This window comes from Equus przewalskii, chromosome 4 (assembly GCF_037783145.1).
Source record: "Equus przewalskii isolate Varuska chromosome 4, EquPr2, whole genome shotgun sequence".
Taxonomy (NCBI): Eukaryota; Metazoa; Chordata; class Mammalia; order Perissodactyla; family Equidae; genus Equus; species Equus przewalskii.
The window spans coordinates 88706513-88723746 of NC_091834.1; the positions used below are offsets into that span (position 1 = coordinate 88706513).

General features: G+C 40.5%; 1 protein-coding gene across 10 annotated transcripts in view; it reads left to right on the forward strand.

Moving 5' to 3' along the window:
* Positions 1-17234, forward strand: part of CALD1 (caldesmon 1) — a 183309-nt gene that overhangs the window by 54759 nt on the left and 111316 nt on the right. For 8 of the 10 annotated variants that reach the window (XM_070617755.1, XM_070617758.1, XM_070617759.1 and 5 more), the window contains exon 2: positions 12525-12618. The gene's annotated coding sequence lies outside the window, so the exon portion shown is untranslated. Of the gene's footprint in view, positions 1-6923; positions 8595-12524; positions 12619-17234 lie in introns of those variants that run through there. The other 2 variants (XM_070617756.1, XM_070617765.1) reach the window with 1 other exon arrangement.

A 17234-nucleotide genomic window follows, 5' to 3' on the forward strand; every position in this document is an offset into this window, starting at 1 on the left:
TGGCCATAACGCTGTGATTGGACTCCACAGGGAAAGCCACTGTGGTGAGCCGCGCTACCTTACCAGATCGATTTTGATGTTCAAGTGCTTTGAGGTTAGGACAGTTGCTTGAAGGATTTATCACTTGTTACACTGTCTCCACTATGTGATTACTCCAAAGACAGGCCAAATTGCAAGGCCCACAAAGAATCAACTCTTCAGATTGTTATTTAGAAAAATTCTAGCCCATGAGACAGCAGTTGGGAACCAAGCAGTGGATTGATCTGATTTCTGAAAATGAATGTAGTGATTCGTTTTTTCCTAAAATAAAAACAACCAGCTCCAGGGGGCCGGCCCCGTGGCCAAGTGGATGAGTGCATGTGCTCTGCTTTGGCGGCCCAGGGTTCCACCGGTTCGGATCCTGGGTGTGGATATGGCACCGCACATTGGGCCATGCTGAGGCGGCGTCCCACATGCCGCAACTAGAAGGACCCACAACTAAAAATATACAACTATGTACTGGGGGGCTTTGGGGAGAAAAAGGAAAAATAAAATCTTAAAAAAAAAAAACAGCAAAAAGCAACCAGCTCCTGCTAAATAAACTTGGTTGTTAAGTAAACAAATAGAGGCAGAATGGTGTTCTGCAAAGAGAGTGGATTTGGGGGCCCATATCTACCCGCCGCTAGCTGAGAGGGCTTGGGTAAACCATTTAACCTCTCTAGGCTTCTCTGGGTCCCTTTATAAAATGTTGCCAATACTACTTGTCTTACTGATCTCCAGGGTTACCATGAAAATTGTCTGAGAAAAGGGATATGAAAGCTCTGTTTAGTGTAAAAGTGTTAGGTATTTGTATTCTTAACCCATTTCTGATGTCACTATTCACTTGGAAATCAGTCCACAAATGGCTGATCTCATTGATGATAGAAGCGTACTTGCTCTGTGACCAACCCACTTCATCCCTATGGAGCATTCCAGACATTTCAGTGCAGGAACGAGGTCTATGGGAAAAAGTCAAAAGGAGACTGATCAGAGGAATTTCACTGGCCCTTCCCAGGGCTCTGTGTACAAAATGGTCCCCAGTGCATTGTTATTTTGCTGTGTTCGCCGATGTCCAGTTTCCAAGACAATAACAGACCAATAACTGGGTGATGATGAACAGAGTGAGTGTGATGTTATGCCAGTTTTCTAGTGCAAAGGCCTGTGCATCTTGTCCATGGGATTTCAGCCTCTACTGGCTACTCTCAGCTGGATGTGCAACTGAATAATGCAGAAGCTGACTTTCTTTAAAATGCTAAGGAACGACATCAACTGGTGAATTTTTTCAGAGCTGCACACACTGATGGTTTTGCCTTTTGTTACACGGGTTGGACAAGGTGATTGTAGGATCTGACCTGAGCGCTGAGACCTACTGCTGCTCAGATTTCCTATGTCAGCGTTTTGTGCTTCACATTGGCTGAGCTCAAGGCCCTGGGTTAGGTCTCAGCACACAGCTCCGGGGTGGAGGAGAAAGGTGGGCAGAGTTGGCTGATTAGAAGGTAGAGAAGAGGAACAGGGTCATTCCACTTTGGGTGTCATTTTGCTTTGTGTTTCTGCTCGTCTTAAGCAACTGGCCTTAAAAGAAATATAACATACAGCTCTGTCCTTAGGTACTCACATTTCAATCAGTAGTCAGAACTATCACTAGATAAAGATTTAAGAATACTTTAAACAAACAAGTACATATTACATAATAGGAACATGAAAATCAATTCACTAAGTCAATAAAATGTGCCGAAATTTTCCAGTGAGTTGACTGAATTGAATAAATAATCCAATTGCTTTGATGACTTGTAGTCTCAACCAGAAAGTATTGAATTAAGACACTGCTTCTTTGTGAATATCCAAAATTCCTGAGTACCAACTTCAGTGCTGAGATTGTCAATAAATCAAGAGTCTACTGGAATTAAAGGTGTTTGATTTGGGCAAGCATATAGGAAAATCAGAGCCCTCATGCTCTTCTGATGAGAATATAAAATGCTGCAGCCACTTTGGAAAAATGTCTCGCAGTCCCTCAAACAATTGAGCATTGAATTACCATATAACCTAGCAGTTCCAATCCTAGGTACATACCCAAGAGAAATGAAAGCAAATGTCTACACAAAAACTTGTACACAGCTGTTTTTAGCAGTATTATTCATAATAGCTAACAGGTGTAGACGACTCAAAAGTCCATCAACGGATGAATAAACAAAATGTGATACCTCCATACAGTGGAATATTATTTGGCCATGAAAAGGAATGAAGCACTGATACACACTACCACATAAATGAACCTTGAAAACATTGTGCTAAATGAAAGAATTCAGTCACAAAAGGACACATATTCTATGATACCATTATTTTGAAATGTCCAGGACAGGCAACTCTCTAGAGACAGAATACAGATTAGTGGTTACTTAAGACTGGAAGAGGTAGGGGAGCCTGGAGGGAGGGTGATGGCTAAAGGGCATAGGTTCTTTTCGGGTGATGAAAATGTTCTAAAATTAATTATGGTGATGGTTGCACAACTCTGAATGTACTAAAAACTATTGAATTGTACACTTTAAATGGGCGAATTGTATGGTATATGAACTATATCTTAATAACACTGTTATTTTTAAAAATGGAATAATATTTGAAAAATAATAGATACTCAATTAAAAAAAATAAAGAAGCCATACACAGACACATAGGCAGAAAAGAGCCAGGAAGACTGCATCTGCTGGAAAATTTAATATACATAAAGACTGAGTGTACCATTTCTTATCACTCATTGGAGCCCAAGCACTTAACATAGTGTCTTACAAATAATACAACCAACATCAGTGCTTATAATGATAATAGTGGTGGTGGTGGTGATGCTGATGCCAATGATGATGACAACAGAAACAGCTGCCACTGCCACACCACCATCTTTGGGACTTTTAATATGAACATTGGGTCTTTCTTGATGTATGGTAGTTAAACCAAATTGCAGCTACAGGTACACCATGATTCTGTAAATAGAAAGATTACATTTTTCTCAGGGTCAATGCCTCGTATGTTTGTAGCCACAGGAAGCTTATCAAACACTGACGTCAGCCACTTTCCCATGAGAAGTCCAGCATTTCATAATGCCACAAATGACTTTCTCTTTCCTATTTGCTTCAAACAAGTAGAGAACTTTTCATGGAGTTTAAAAATAAACATCTGACTTTTACCCTGCGGTGGATACATTCTTATTGCTTCTCCAATCAGAAATTATCTTGCCTGTAAAAATCCATTCTCATTCTTCTAATAACAATTTAAGCTTAAGCTTTAAGACATCAAAGCCCTTCCTTTGTACTATCATTGATCTTATTCTGTTCTAATAAGAAAAATTTTTTCTTCTTCATATTGTACAAAACTGACTCTTCTAAAAACATATATCTAAATTAAATCCTTTGCATTCCGTGAAATTTCAAGAGGAATTAGGCAAAATTGCCCTGGCTACTTTTGCTAGTCCTGGCCACTTAATGATATAGAAATAAGCTAAGGGTTGGTTCATTCTGTTTTCCAGATACAGAGTAATGAGGAAGGAGGGAGAGAGAGGAGCTAATGTCCGTTGGGGGCCTGTAGAATTCAGTAATAAGCCCTTTACATGTTATCTCATTCATTCTTTAACTCCTCCACTCAACAAACTTTTATGGAGCCTATGTTATGTGCCATGAAATATGCTAAATGCTTGAGATAGAAGTACTGATAAGATCATGTCCTTGCCATCAAGAAGCCCATACTTGTACAACAGTCCACTAATGGCAATGCCACCATAGAGGCATTAACAAAATACTATGGGGGCACAGAGGAGGAAAAGCCCTTCAAGGCAGTAATTACTATCCTCATTTTAAAATAAGTGACTGATATTCAACAGAGAACTTCTCTAAGGTCATACTTCTATTAAGCGTAGACTTCTATGTGACCTCACAGCCTATCTTCTTCTATAATCTCATGCTGCTTTCAAGGTAGAGACATATGTCCAACCCAACAGAATGGTTCAAAGCTTTGTCAGCAATCCAGTGAATCTGTTTGTTGCAGAATGCCAAGAGAATTCTTATTTCCATTGAATAACTGACTTCTTAAATTATAAGAAAATTTCTTTAGTCTCTTACTTTGTTTAGCCTGCTTGATAGCTAAATTCCTAACACAGCTTCTTATTAATATACCATGTCCCTCTTATTGATTCATTTATACAAATATCTATATATATTTCCATATGCATAATTCCACAGTAACATGAAAAATGTATCCCATGAAAATCAAGAGATTCTCTCACAGATATAAAACTTTACACTGAAATATAAGCATTATATGGACAAATGTTACTCAAGATACACAGGCAAAAACTTAAATGAAAATATACAGTTTAAAAAAGTAATAAGGAAACCTTGTGCACGGACTTGACACTGGAGGTAGACTTGGGAAGAGGGGTGCTTGAAAGTGAAGAGGAGAGGGGCTGGCCCCGTGGCCGAGTGGTTAAGTTCGCGCGCTCTGCTGTAGGCGGCCCAGTGTTTCGTTAGTTCGAATCCTGGGTGCGGACATGGCACTGCTCATCAGACCACGCTGAGGCAGCGTCCCACATGCCACAACTAGAAGAACCCACAACGAAGAATACACAACTATGTACCGGGGGGGCTTTGGGGAGAAAAAGGAAAAAAATAAAATCTTTAAAAAAAAAAAAAAGAAAGTGAAGAGGAGAAACAATCTGGTTAGTAAGCAAGGGGCTGAATGCACTGTGAAGTTTCACATCTTAAGATGATAAGTAGTCCCTGTATTTGAATTGCTTTGGTACGGACCACTTGCAAAAACATTCAATATTTCCCTTCTAAGATATAGTAAGCCAAAACATATACACGGAAAGTTCACTAAGTCATTGGTAAATAGTCCTGTGTTGACTTTTAATTTAGAAATAACTGGCCAAATTGATCCCAGCCTTCCTGACTACAATTTTCCCCCTGCAGAGTACATTGATTTGTATTACCTTATTGTTTTCTCTCATTGTTTGTCTTTCTTGTTGTTATTTTATTTTCCTACTGGTATAATATATGACCGGGGATATTGAATTTTCATGATTTTATGGATTTTGAGCACATAAATTCCCTTTAGTTGTCATCTTTCTACACTGAGTCTTCCTCTATTCACATGTTATAAGAATAATCTTTTTATTGATGTATAACATACAGAAAAGAGTATAAATCATAATTGTACAGCATGAGGAATTGTCACAAAATGAACACAATGGTGTAGTCAGCACCTAGATCAAGAAACAGAACATTACTAGCACCCAGGAGCCATCTTTGTTCCCCCAGCCACACCTCCTCCCTTCCCCACCTCTGCCCCAGGATAACCATTATTCTGACTTCTAACACCGGTTATTAGTTTGCCTGTTTTTGAATTTGATATTAATGGAATCCCATTGTATTCGTGTGTGTATGCGTGCGTTTGACTTCTGTCGTTTAACGTTATGTTTCTGAGGTTCATTGGCTTAGCAATTTTCACATCATTCTAATCTGCTATCCAGTATTTCATTGTTTGCCTGCCACAATTTATCCATTTTACTATTGATAGACATTGAGGTGATTTCCAGTGTGTGGCTATTATGAACAGTGCCACTATGAACATTCTAGTTTATGTCTTCTGATGAATATATGCATGGATTTTTTTGTGTATATCCCTAGGAGTAAGGTTTCTGGGTCACAGAATATATAAATATTCAGCTGTAGCAGATATTCCTAAATATTTTTGTCTCGTGATTGTACCAATTTACATTTCCAGAGCAGTGCATGAGAGTTGCAGTCTCTCTCCAACACTTTGAATTGTTGGCCTTTTACATTTTAGCTATTCCGGTGGTGTGTAGTTTTAATTTTAATTTTTCTAATGATCAATGAGATTGAGCACTTTTTCACATGCTTATTGGCCATTTTAGTATCTTCTTTTGTAAAGTACCTATTGAAGTCTTTACTGTTGGGTCATGTATCTTTTTCTTATTGATTTGTGGGAATACATTATATATATTGGATACAAGTTCTTTGTCAGATAGATGTACTGCTATTATTTGTTTCTCAATCTATAGCTTGCCTTTTCACTCTCTTTATGGTTCTTAATTCTACTGCAGGACAATTTATCAATTTTATTTCTTTATGGTTAATGATTTTTATGTCCTGTTTACAAAATCTTTGCCTATCCCAAGATCATGGAGATATCTTCTACTTTTTTTCTGAAACTTTTGATGTGTCAGTTTTCATGTGTAGGTCTACCATCAATCTGGAACTTTTGAGGGGCGGGAGGTATGGTGTTAAATAGAAGCCGAGATTTGGTTTTCTTTTTTTCCATGTGGATATCCAATTGAAGTGCTGGATGATGTTACTTTCCTCCACATAGGATTACCCTATCTTCTGGCAGTTTGATAGAGTTGGGGAAGTTCACTTCAGTTGAATAGGGCTGAGGTTATTTGAAACTCATCTACCATTTTGTATGATTTAATTGACCTCTAGTTTGACTCCTCTCCATGGATGAGTCCTCCAAGGGTCCCAAATGAGATTGCATCCCAAGACCTTTTCTTCTTTTTCTTTTTTTTACTTGCTTCCATTTTTTTAAATCAAGGTATAATTTACCTACAGTAAGATTTACTCTTTTTAGTGTACAGTTCTGCAAGTTTTGACAAATGCACACAGTTGTGTAACAACCGCCGCAATTAGATATAGAACAGCTCTGTCAACTCCAAAATGATTCTTCCTTTTCGAACTTTAAGTTTTCCCTGCTTCACTTCATGAGACTGCTGAAAACTGCCGTGCATTTCAGAAGCACTCCGCTTGGTTTCTTATTCTTCTACGTCCTCTGGTCCTTTGATTCTTAAAGATCCAGTAAATGCCTCGAGGGAGAAATCACTGAACATGAGTTCGCTTTTCCAGGGCTTCCTATTCTTCAGGATATTGGCCCCGTAAAGTCATGGTTCCTGCAGCAGCTCTCTGATGCCTTCAAACAGATTTTGGTTTTTTTGAATTTTATTCAGATTTTCTAGTTGTTCTCAATGAGAACGTTGGACTGCCACAGGTTATTCCATTACAGGCAAACACTTAAGTCAGTCTATTTACATTAAACAGACTCATTAAGACCCTCCTCCAAATTTTTTTTTTGTATAGATCCCAAAGGGTAAAAGAAATGTCAGTGTTGGCAGCTATGACTACTCCAAGTGTCAAGTCATGGAAAACGCTTTGGAGTCAAGCAAATGTGGGTTGCAATTCCAACTCTGCTACTTCCTAAGTGACAGTAAATCTGAATCTGTTTACTTGCTTTCTTTTTTTTTTTTTTTGAGGAAGATTAGCCCTGAGCTAACATCTGCCGCCAATCCTCCTCCTTTTGCTGAGGAAGACTGGCCCTGAGCCAACATCTGTGCCCATCTTCCTCTACTTTATATGTGGGACACCTGCCACAGCATGGTTTGACAAGCAGTGTGTAGGTCTGCGCCCAGAATCCAAACCGGCGAACCCCAGGCCACTGAAGTGGAATGTGTGAACTTTAACCACTGCACCACCTGGCTGGCCCCTTCCTTGCTTTCAAATGGGGACAATAAAAACAACTGATTTCACAGTTCTCTTTTTAAGATTAAATGAAGTAACAGATATTAAATACCTTGCACATAGTAGGCATTCAATAAATTATAGCTATTATTATGTAATACATTATCATTTCTCCTGGAGCTATGAAATGCACTCATCTCTTAGAAATGATGGAGAAGTCGTGAGGGTAGGCGGTCCTTGAAAAGCAATACCCTTCTCTGAGCACCTTGTCAGCTGCTGAAGAGGGTGAATTTGATTGAGCCTGTTTTATTTACAACTGTAACAAGGTCATTCCCAGATACTGAGATACACACAGTACATTTTTTTTTCCTTAAAAGATCATAGAATTATACAAAAACTATCTGAGTTGGAGAGACCTTAAAAATCTATTCCAAATGCTTCATGTTACAGATGAAGGAATTGACGGTCCAAGAGTGGTTAAATGACTTGGTCAAGATCATTTCACTCATTAGTATTTATTTAAGTGACCCAAATTCCCTAAGATCACATATTTCTTCCCTTCTAAAATACTCCTAGCTCCCATATTCAACTATAAATGTAAAACAGAGACAAATCACAAGAGAGAATTATTAATGTTTTATTGTTACTGGCTCATTCTGACTAAAACCCATAGATCTATTTTTAAATATTTTATTTTAATTTCCATCCCCACAAATTATGTGACTTCCTGCCAACTAAGACTGAAATAGCTACTTACCATTCTTTTCCCATTCCAAGGATTATGTCCTGTAGCTTTTCATTTTTTTGTCTGTTATAAGAAATATTCTGCTGTATCCTCCAACACACAAGACTGAAAGGAACTCATAAGCCCAGAGAAAACAGCTCTCTTTGAGTTTACCAAGTGAAAGAGGGTGCAGGGGGACCTCCATTGCTCTGGGCGCTAGACACACAGGTGGCCATGTGCATCCCTGGTACTCTCCTCTCTGGGCAGGGACAGATCACCAGCACTGCAACCACCCTCGTGATTTCCAGCAAAATCAGCACTTGGAGCATCAGTTTTTGGTAAGTCCCCTTGTTCAGCACATCTTTCAGCATGTGTGTTCTGCTAACAGACAGATAAGCCTGAATCCCGTGCGGACCAAATAACTTGGAAGAGTTTCATGAGCACAGAGCACACAGTCATCTCATGAAAGTCTCTACCTCATGCCAGGATTCTCAAGGGCTCCTCCTAGAACACTCGTTCCACAGATCTCCACATGAGTTACTCCTTCCTAGAAATATATTTTCAGCCTAGATGTCTCCTCTTTGGAGAGACCATCCCTCACCATCCAGCCTCCAGTGGCCCCGCGGTGGCCCTCTATCACATCATGCTGTTTTACTTACTCACTATCAGAAACATGCGTGTTGTCTATACCCCACCAGAATCTGTGAAAGCAGAGTTCTTGCTCATAACTATGAGTTCCATTCTGGCTCAGAGTACTAACTCAATGAATAAGTGAATGTGGGCGTGTATCCTTCCAATACACACATCAGGCTGGTTCAGTTTCTGGGTTTGAATACTGGCTTCACCACTTACCAGCTGGGTGAATTCAGGCAAAAGACTTAAATACAATGAACTTCTCCGTGCTTATCCTAAGGTAAGAATATGTATCTCACTAGGTTGTTAGAGTGACAAATGAGATCGATGTGTGCAACGTGCTCAGGACAGGGCTGGGCCCCAAATCCCTTAATACACAGTAGTTGTTAGTACCTCCATAATGAAATCAGAGCATATCATAAAAGAGTCATGGAGGGATTTTTAATGTAAATATAAATATTCAAATCAAGGGGTCTTAATTCAAACACATGGGGTAAAATTTTGGTAAAATTTTAAATTAATTAAAACCTGGTTCTTCTTGTTAGCTATACAAAGTTATTCCTTTTATAAAGGATCCCTATTTAACCTTTGCCATAACTCACTATTATAATAAGTTACCATTTGAGACCCTCCTCTTGATATCCACTTGGAAAATGACATCTTTCTGTGAAGACTTGTGGTAAGAATTTGAGAGTTTTAGCAAGTTTTTGCAAATATATACTGGCAACATTTTTCTATTTGTGTAGTCTAGGAAAGTGCTAGTTTCTGTTTCTTATGCTACTGAATGGCTTTCACTAGAGGTTTCCTGAGTGTTTCAGGAAAATCATTACTCTTGGAGGACTAGAAATCTGATTGAGAGGGGATAAATTCCTCCTTTCCTTTTATTACACCTTGATTCTCCCACAGCAAATGCTTTCATGTAAAACCCAATTTCCCCCCACACGCCTGAGCAGATGGTTCAGTCAAAGGAGCAATAAATAGCACCTGACTGTTTGCCGCTGGGAAGGGGACTCTGGAAGGAAGACAGGACCACTTGCCTAATGTAGCCCCGCTCTCTCTCCCTTCCCCTCTTCCTTCATCTCAGGTCTTTTTCTTCCTTACCATGTCCAGTCTAGACTCAGCTCTGCCTGCAGAGAATTTCAGCAACTGCTTCTGAGCCAGGTCGGCCAGAATCTATGTGTTGAGCACTGAATTAAAAGCTTAAAGGATCCAGTGAGTAATGGTTCACCCAGGCATCTATTAGAAGTTGCAAGGTAACTGACAGTACAGAAAGATCTTAAAACAGGGAGTAAGAACTTCATCAACTTTCTGCCCTTTTATCCTAAGTCTGAAAATAGACAGGAGAATAAATATATCTGAAGAGAAACTGCACTCTCAGTCACTTGGCCATTCCCTTGACGGTTTCCCTTGAAAGCCTTTCTAACTCTGTCTCATCAACAAGATAGTTCATGAACATGGACAGGGATATTACCGACCGAAAAAAAATTCTTTCCACTGATAGCATTGTTTCCTCTGTTTTTTTCTTTATTCATTCTTAAATTTAAAAAGTAAAATACTGAGAGGATGGGAGCAGGCGAAAGGGAAACGAGGCAAATAAATACTGACCCTGCCAGAGGGTTTGGGGAAGGAACTGTGAATTTTTTCTCTACAAATTTAAATGTCTCAGTATGTTCATTTTCAATTCAGGCAAGTCACTCCTAGCTTTCTTCTAGTCTCCTTTGCTTTCATTGGAGCCTGAGGGTCGAGATGGGAGGACTGTGTGGGGTGGGGACTGTAATGTACGCCAGCGTCTGAATGTAGGGAACTTTTTTTGAGGCGCGAATCACTGGGGAGCTCTATGGAGTATCCCATATGGTATTTTTTAAAAACTCCCCCAGAAGATTCTGACATGCAGCCAGTCTGAGAATTATAAGGGATCAGTGTACTACAAGGATCTTGAGGCTGAGTTCAACGGCTACTTGTTCGTTGTCGTATCCCCAATATGTTCCTGACACATAGAGGGTGCTCAATCCATATTTGTTTATAAATTTACCTACAGGAATACACGCTGTAATTTGTTCTCATCTGAACTGCATCCTCTAGAACTCTGCTAATCATTTAGCAAGTGGTTCTCAATTTGGAGCGAGGAAAAAGGGAGCAGAGACTGCTTTGAGAAATCAATGAAAGTTAATACACACAGCATTTGGCCTACAGTTTTGGGAAGTTCACAATGCCCCCTGAAACTCATCCATGGATTCCATTCATTCATTCAACAAATATTTCTTAATGCCCCACTGTGCTGGCAGGGGCCTAGGAGCTGTAAGGAACCGGAATATGAACAGAGTTTTCCAGCTAGGAGATACAGCACAGGTTTTCTTGTCTCCCTCCCCTCAGATTTATAGAAAAGACCTCCAAAATTTGGCCCACAGTAGAAGAAAAGGAATTTAAATGGGATTTGGAGTTCTTCCCACTTTCTGGCTTTGTAACCTAGAAGTGTAATTATATGCTTTATTACTCCAACCAGATTTTAGGCTCCTTAAGATCAGGGCTCACATCCCCAGAATGCTGAGCAGGGTACTTTAGATATAAGACAATACAACGATTGCTTAGACACGTGTGTTTGAGAGGAGAAGGAAGAGGTGGTCGAGATTGAGGGAGAGGAGCTGAAGACAGCCTGTGACTGCTCAAGAATAAGGAAATGGATGGCACCAGGTTTTACTGACTAATTTACAACCCCTCAAGGTTCCCTGATCCCTAGTTTGCCAACCAGCCTTCCCCAGATGGACACAAACCATACATAGCATGCTAGGCAGGTTTTTGTTTTGTTTTGTGTTTTACCTGTGAAACCTGAAATGAAAATCTAGGAATCCAGGACCAATTTTTAGCAGTGTGATTCCAAGTCAGTCCCTTAACCTCTGCGAGCTTCTGTTTCCTTCCAATTCAAAATGGCAGGGGGTGAGAATGGGGGGAAGCAAGGTGTCTTCTTCAGGTCCACTTGAGACCCATTATTCCACTAAATTAAAGGCAAATATTAAAAGCCCGAAGTTCATACTCAGCATCCCTTATAGCATCATGTTGGGGCAGGTTTAGGGGTGTGACAGTGATTTGCTGTCAAAATTATTGTTTCTTTGGTCCTTCTAATGTTTAATACTTATTGCTGTGTTTCAAATGCAAGAGCGTTAACTCTAGATTATCTCCTGGTACATTTCTATAATTATTCGTAATCCTCCAGAGCCTCCTCTTGTACCAACTAGTCAAGTTCCTAACCATCAACAGCAGAAAACTTTAACAAAGCAAAGAGTCTGAAGAGTCTTTGAGAGTTTGAAGCTTAGAAGACTTGAGGGTTGAGCTTAGAGAAAGGGTGTCCTTGACTATGTTCTAAAGCCTTTTGTCTTTGACTCTTGGCATTTGTAGTACTCCCTGTTTTGTATTAACCATACCACCTTCTCCACCCTATTTATTTAGAATAACTTAGGGGTTGACTCTGTAATCATTGTATTTATTTGTTTTTTAAATGCACAATATCTATATCTTATTCCTCCTTCAAGGTCCTAACAACAGTACCTGAGGAAGCAATAATATTTAAAAATATATAGTCTATGTTAATGAAAATTCACTCCACTTAATTATGTTTCCATCCTCCTTATTTATACCAGGTATCAGTAAAACATTCCAAGATCATTCGGTTGGATCCTGCAGGGATTGCTGATCAACCAGAAGGCTCAGAAGTGGACATCTGACTCCTTACCTGTGAGTAGAATTTATGTGGGTTTTTTGGAGGGGGGCAGTTCTGCTCTCAGCAATTATACAGCCTCTCTGCCTGAATTTCTAAATTCTTGCACCTAGAGGGATGTGAGAAACCAGTCTTTCTGCTAGGCCTCTCATTGTTTACTTTCCAGTCAACTAATCTATCAAGTTTGGAAGCAATTCTTTTCTTGATTCGTAATCTGATTTGTTTCCTTTATTTTTTCCTGCATATCTAATATCTTAAGCCAAACAGTCCCTGATCAATAATGAAGTCCTTATTTCCTGTGAAGAATGCTGATAACTTGAGGGAATAAAGAGATGATGAGTCAGCCTTCCAGGGTGAATAAGCTCATCTTTGCACAAATACTGGTGATTTCAGGAGCAATAAGTACCCCTCACTTTCAACAAATCCTGCTCGCTGGGGAGGAGAACCTCTACCAGCAGAGGGTCTACCCGGGGAGCAGGAAGAGGGGATTTCAGAAGGCAGAGGATGGAGAAACTAAAGGAAACTCCAATTGTTCGCAGTTTTGCCGAGGTTGGCACCAGTGGGAAGTAAAGCTTTTCAGGAATCGCACAGTTCTCAGGCAATTTTTGTTTCAGGATTATGTGAGTTGTACCCTGTATTAGTTTGCTAGGGCTGCCATAGCAAAGTACCCCAGACTGGGGGGCTTAAACAACAGAGATTTATTTTCTCACAGTTCTGGAGGCTAGAAGTCTGAGATCAAGGTGTCAGCAGGTTTGGTTTCTTCTACAGCCTCTCTCCTTGGCTTGCAGATGGCCATCTTCTCCCTGTGACTTCACATGGCCATCCTATTGCACGCACATGTGTTTGGAGTCTCTCTTTCTGTGTCCAGAATTTCCTATTCTTATAAGGACACTAGTCATATTGGATTAGTGCCACCCTAATGACCTCATTTTGACTTCATCACCTCTTTAAAGACCTGATCTCCAAATACAATTACATTCTGAGGCACTGGGGGTTAGGACTTCAACATACAAATTTCAGGGGAACAATTCAGTCTATAACACCCCATTATCATTTTTTTCTCTACTGTGTTGGTTTTTGGTTTATTGCATATGGACCTCCCTCTGATTCTCGTCTCCTGAACTCCCTTAGCATGTACATCACCCTCAGAGCGTTCCTTTTTTCTAGTGTGTTTTAGTCCTTTGTGAACAGCTCTCAGTTCCCTAGGACACGGTATAATTTTTGAAATTGAAGAGTGTGCCTTTTACATCTCTCACATTAGATAGAGGAGGTTTTGCATATAGTAAATTTTAATAATACTGACCAAATTAAATGACTGGTTGACTGAATGAATGGATAGATGATGAGACACAGCCTCTGAACCTACACCTTATTTGCCTTAAGACCATCTCCAAATGATAATTATAGTGGTGTTTTCTCCTCACTTGCTGCCCCCTCCTCCACCTCACAATAGGTGGAAATGGGTCAAGGCTTGAGAGAGGGCTGAAAGAAAAATATGATTAACTGATGGCGGCAGAGTTACCGCTCTCCTCAAAGAGGTAGGAGGTGGTAAATCACATGAACCTGCCCCAGATAAGGTCATTTTGCCGTGAGAACATTGTCTTGGGAGCCAAGAGGGAAGGACGATGAGTTTAGATTGGGATTTACTGAGTTGGAGGAGCTGTGAGGCATCCGAGGGCATGTAGACCACAAGGGAAATGCAAGTCTGAAGCTCAGGTGAGAACTAGAGATAGAGAGGTTCACAGTCATAGTCTGCACAGAGGAATTAAGACCATGACAGTGGATGAGCCCACTCAGAAAGATTGTGTTGGGGGAGAGAAGCAGTGGTTTGAAACTGCCTCCGGAAATTGTATATAGACAACTTTCCTGGTAAATAACTGGAGAGGGACCCTCCCAAGAGAAAGAAATCTACATGGTACTTCTAATGAGGGTTTGTAACGACACGTACGTTAGCTAATGTGTATGTCTACCTATTTTTCTGTCCTCCTATTTTTTTGGGCCCTATTTGATTTCTTCTTCTGCCCTCTCTTTTAGGGGCTATGCCCCAAACATTCTTGTGAGTCTTGCCCTACCAGCTCTGGCTAATGCCACCCATGAGCATGTGTTTGACTCCCCAGGGAACATTATCTCATCTAGACAGTCAGTGAAGGGCTCAGTTGGGGGAAACATACCTCTTTTGCACTGAACTGCCTCCTTAGTCCATTGTTCCCTGCTGGTCCGCACACCACCTGTGCCCTCGAGGAGGCTTTGGCAACATTTTAGGGTTTCACGGCCAAGCTAGGATAGGGGCTGGTGGAGCATGAAGGGGCCAGGCTGTGGGTCATGATGGTCACAGCAAGCTTCTCCTCTTGGCCACGCCATCAAATGTCATTTCTAATGCGGCCACATTACCTGAGCACAGAATTTCCCTAATTTTTCCTGCTTACTGTGATGCAAATGAAGGTATTCCTTCATTCCTCTTTTTATTTCTCCTGTGTGATGTCTTCTCTTTTAAGTTTCCTCCTTGCTTTTTTTTTTTTCTTTTTTTCTCACTCTCTCCCTTAGTTCTCATTCTTGAGCGGAAACACTTGATCTTTCCTTGGGTTGTCTGATTATTTGTGAAAGAGGCTATCAGAGATCTGGAAGCTTGTCTCTTCTCTGCATATACCCACCCAATTTTTTGTAAATGAACTTGGAGATACCAGCTTTCTTCAGGTACCCACTTCTACACCTTCCTATTGCTGTTCTTCGAGTAGCCAGGAAAAGACGCCAGTTTTCTCGCAGCTACCCAAAACATCAATGACACCTGAGTAAGTGACTTTTACACAAATTGCTATTTTCATAAAATGAGAAAGGAGAAATTTTGAAGTTAAGAGAAAACAGCTCTGTGATCCATGAATGGCCTTGGTGGGGTGTTCCAAATGAATGGTGGCCGGTGACCTGCATGGTTGTCTTCCAACAGTGGTTCGTTAATTTCAGTCAGCTGTAGGATTTAGAGAGAAAGACAATTTTCTTATGAGCATGGAAAAGAAGTACTTTGAGTTGTAAGCACCTAGCAGGCTTTGCCCTAGTCTTAAAACAGCTTAAATGGGAGACTTTATGACCACCGTGGGCCTGTATTTTTGGAGTCAGTTGAAGCTCCAGATGGAGTGGAAAGAGAAGTGTTTTTTTCTTCCTCTTTTCTTGGTTTTGCAGAACGAGCCTCTCTAGACACCCTTGACAAAGTGTTCAGTCTCTTATTTAGTTCAAGTGTGCCCAAACTTGTTATGGAAGGATCTGAAGGAGTCTTTCTTAGACTAAGAGTCTTTGCTACAGATTTCTACTAGTGGCTGTGAAACAAGGTTCATGTGTGAGAAGGTCTTGAATACACTGGCTTCCCCAAGAGCCTCACCTCAGGGAGGCTGCTCCCAGGTCCTTATCATGCGGTATAAGGAGGAAAATATGCGGTGAGCCCAAGTTTGGTTAAAGACTGAGGGGTACAAGGAACATGGATTCCCATGGTCTTCCCAACATTCCGGAAACCGTCATGATAAGGACATTCCAGTACCGCCACATGCAGATTTTGTAACTCTGGCCAAATAATGGAGTTGCCCTGGCCAGGGAGTTGCACTTGGCCTTAAGAGGGGCCTCCATAGAAGTACACATTCCTGTCTAGCACAACTATTGATGGAAAGAGGTTGTGCCAGGGTGGACAAGCAGAGATGGGGGACAGAGATAGCCGGGAGAAAAACAGATAGCAGTGCCAGGAGTTCTTGCCTAGAACTCTTTTCCAGGCTTTTGTTCCAATAAGCACAAGTGAATATGCAGTAAAGAGAAAAAGAATGGTTTTGCTATTTAGCTTTCAACCAAAACTATCAAAAGTCTTACCTGAGGTACCAACTGTGATAGGATTTGTACAGTTCAAGGACACAGAGTCAACTGTTTCCCAATTCTGCTTTGGAGTGTTCAACAAAACGAAGTCGTGAACATCTTGCACCACTCCGTGCAGCCATACACCAACAGGACTTAAGAAGAATAAGCTCTCAATCCAAGGGGGAAAAGACTGAGACGTTTTCCTTCCTCCTATTCTCTATATCCCAGGTCCGACCTAATGCCAAATTAAATCTAGATTTTTTTTAAAGTTGACTTTCACTAGAGGAAAAGGCAGAGCTGCATTCCCTGAAACAGATATTTTAGGCCAAACTTATTACTTGCGTTTTTTTTTTTCTCTCCCTTTTTGCTAATTCAAAACAAAATGTCTATCATTCACTCTAACACCAGCCTTTAAGAGCTGGAGACAAATGGAGTCTGAATATTCACGCCAATGTAGTACAAATGAGCTGTGATTTCAGGATGCTGGCTGTTTCTCTGACAGGGGAAAAGAGCAGTTGACTAGTTTAATATCTTTGGCTGAAAACACTTTGTTAAAGAGGGATGGAGAAGGCCAACATTAATATTGAGTCCTGTTATTTAATAACTAAAAATGATACAGCGTGGAATAGGGCATCCTGAGTCTGGGGAAAACTGTGTTTATCATATCCAGAGGATGCAGAGGGGGCGTGAATACAAACATATGGTGGGCCTGAAGGAAGGAGCTCTTCTGAAAGCATTTTCTCTAAGTTCTGTAAAGAATTCCTCCCCTAACTATGTTATACCCACAATGTGACTCTGAATC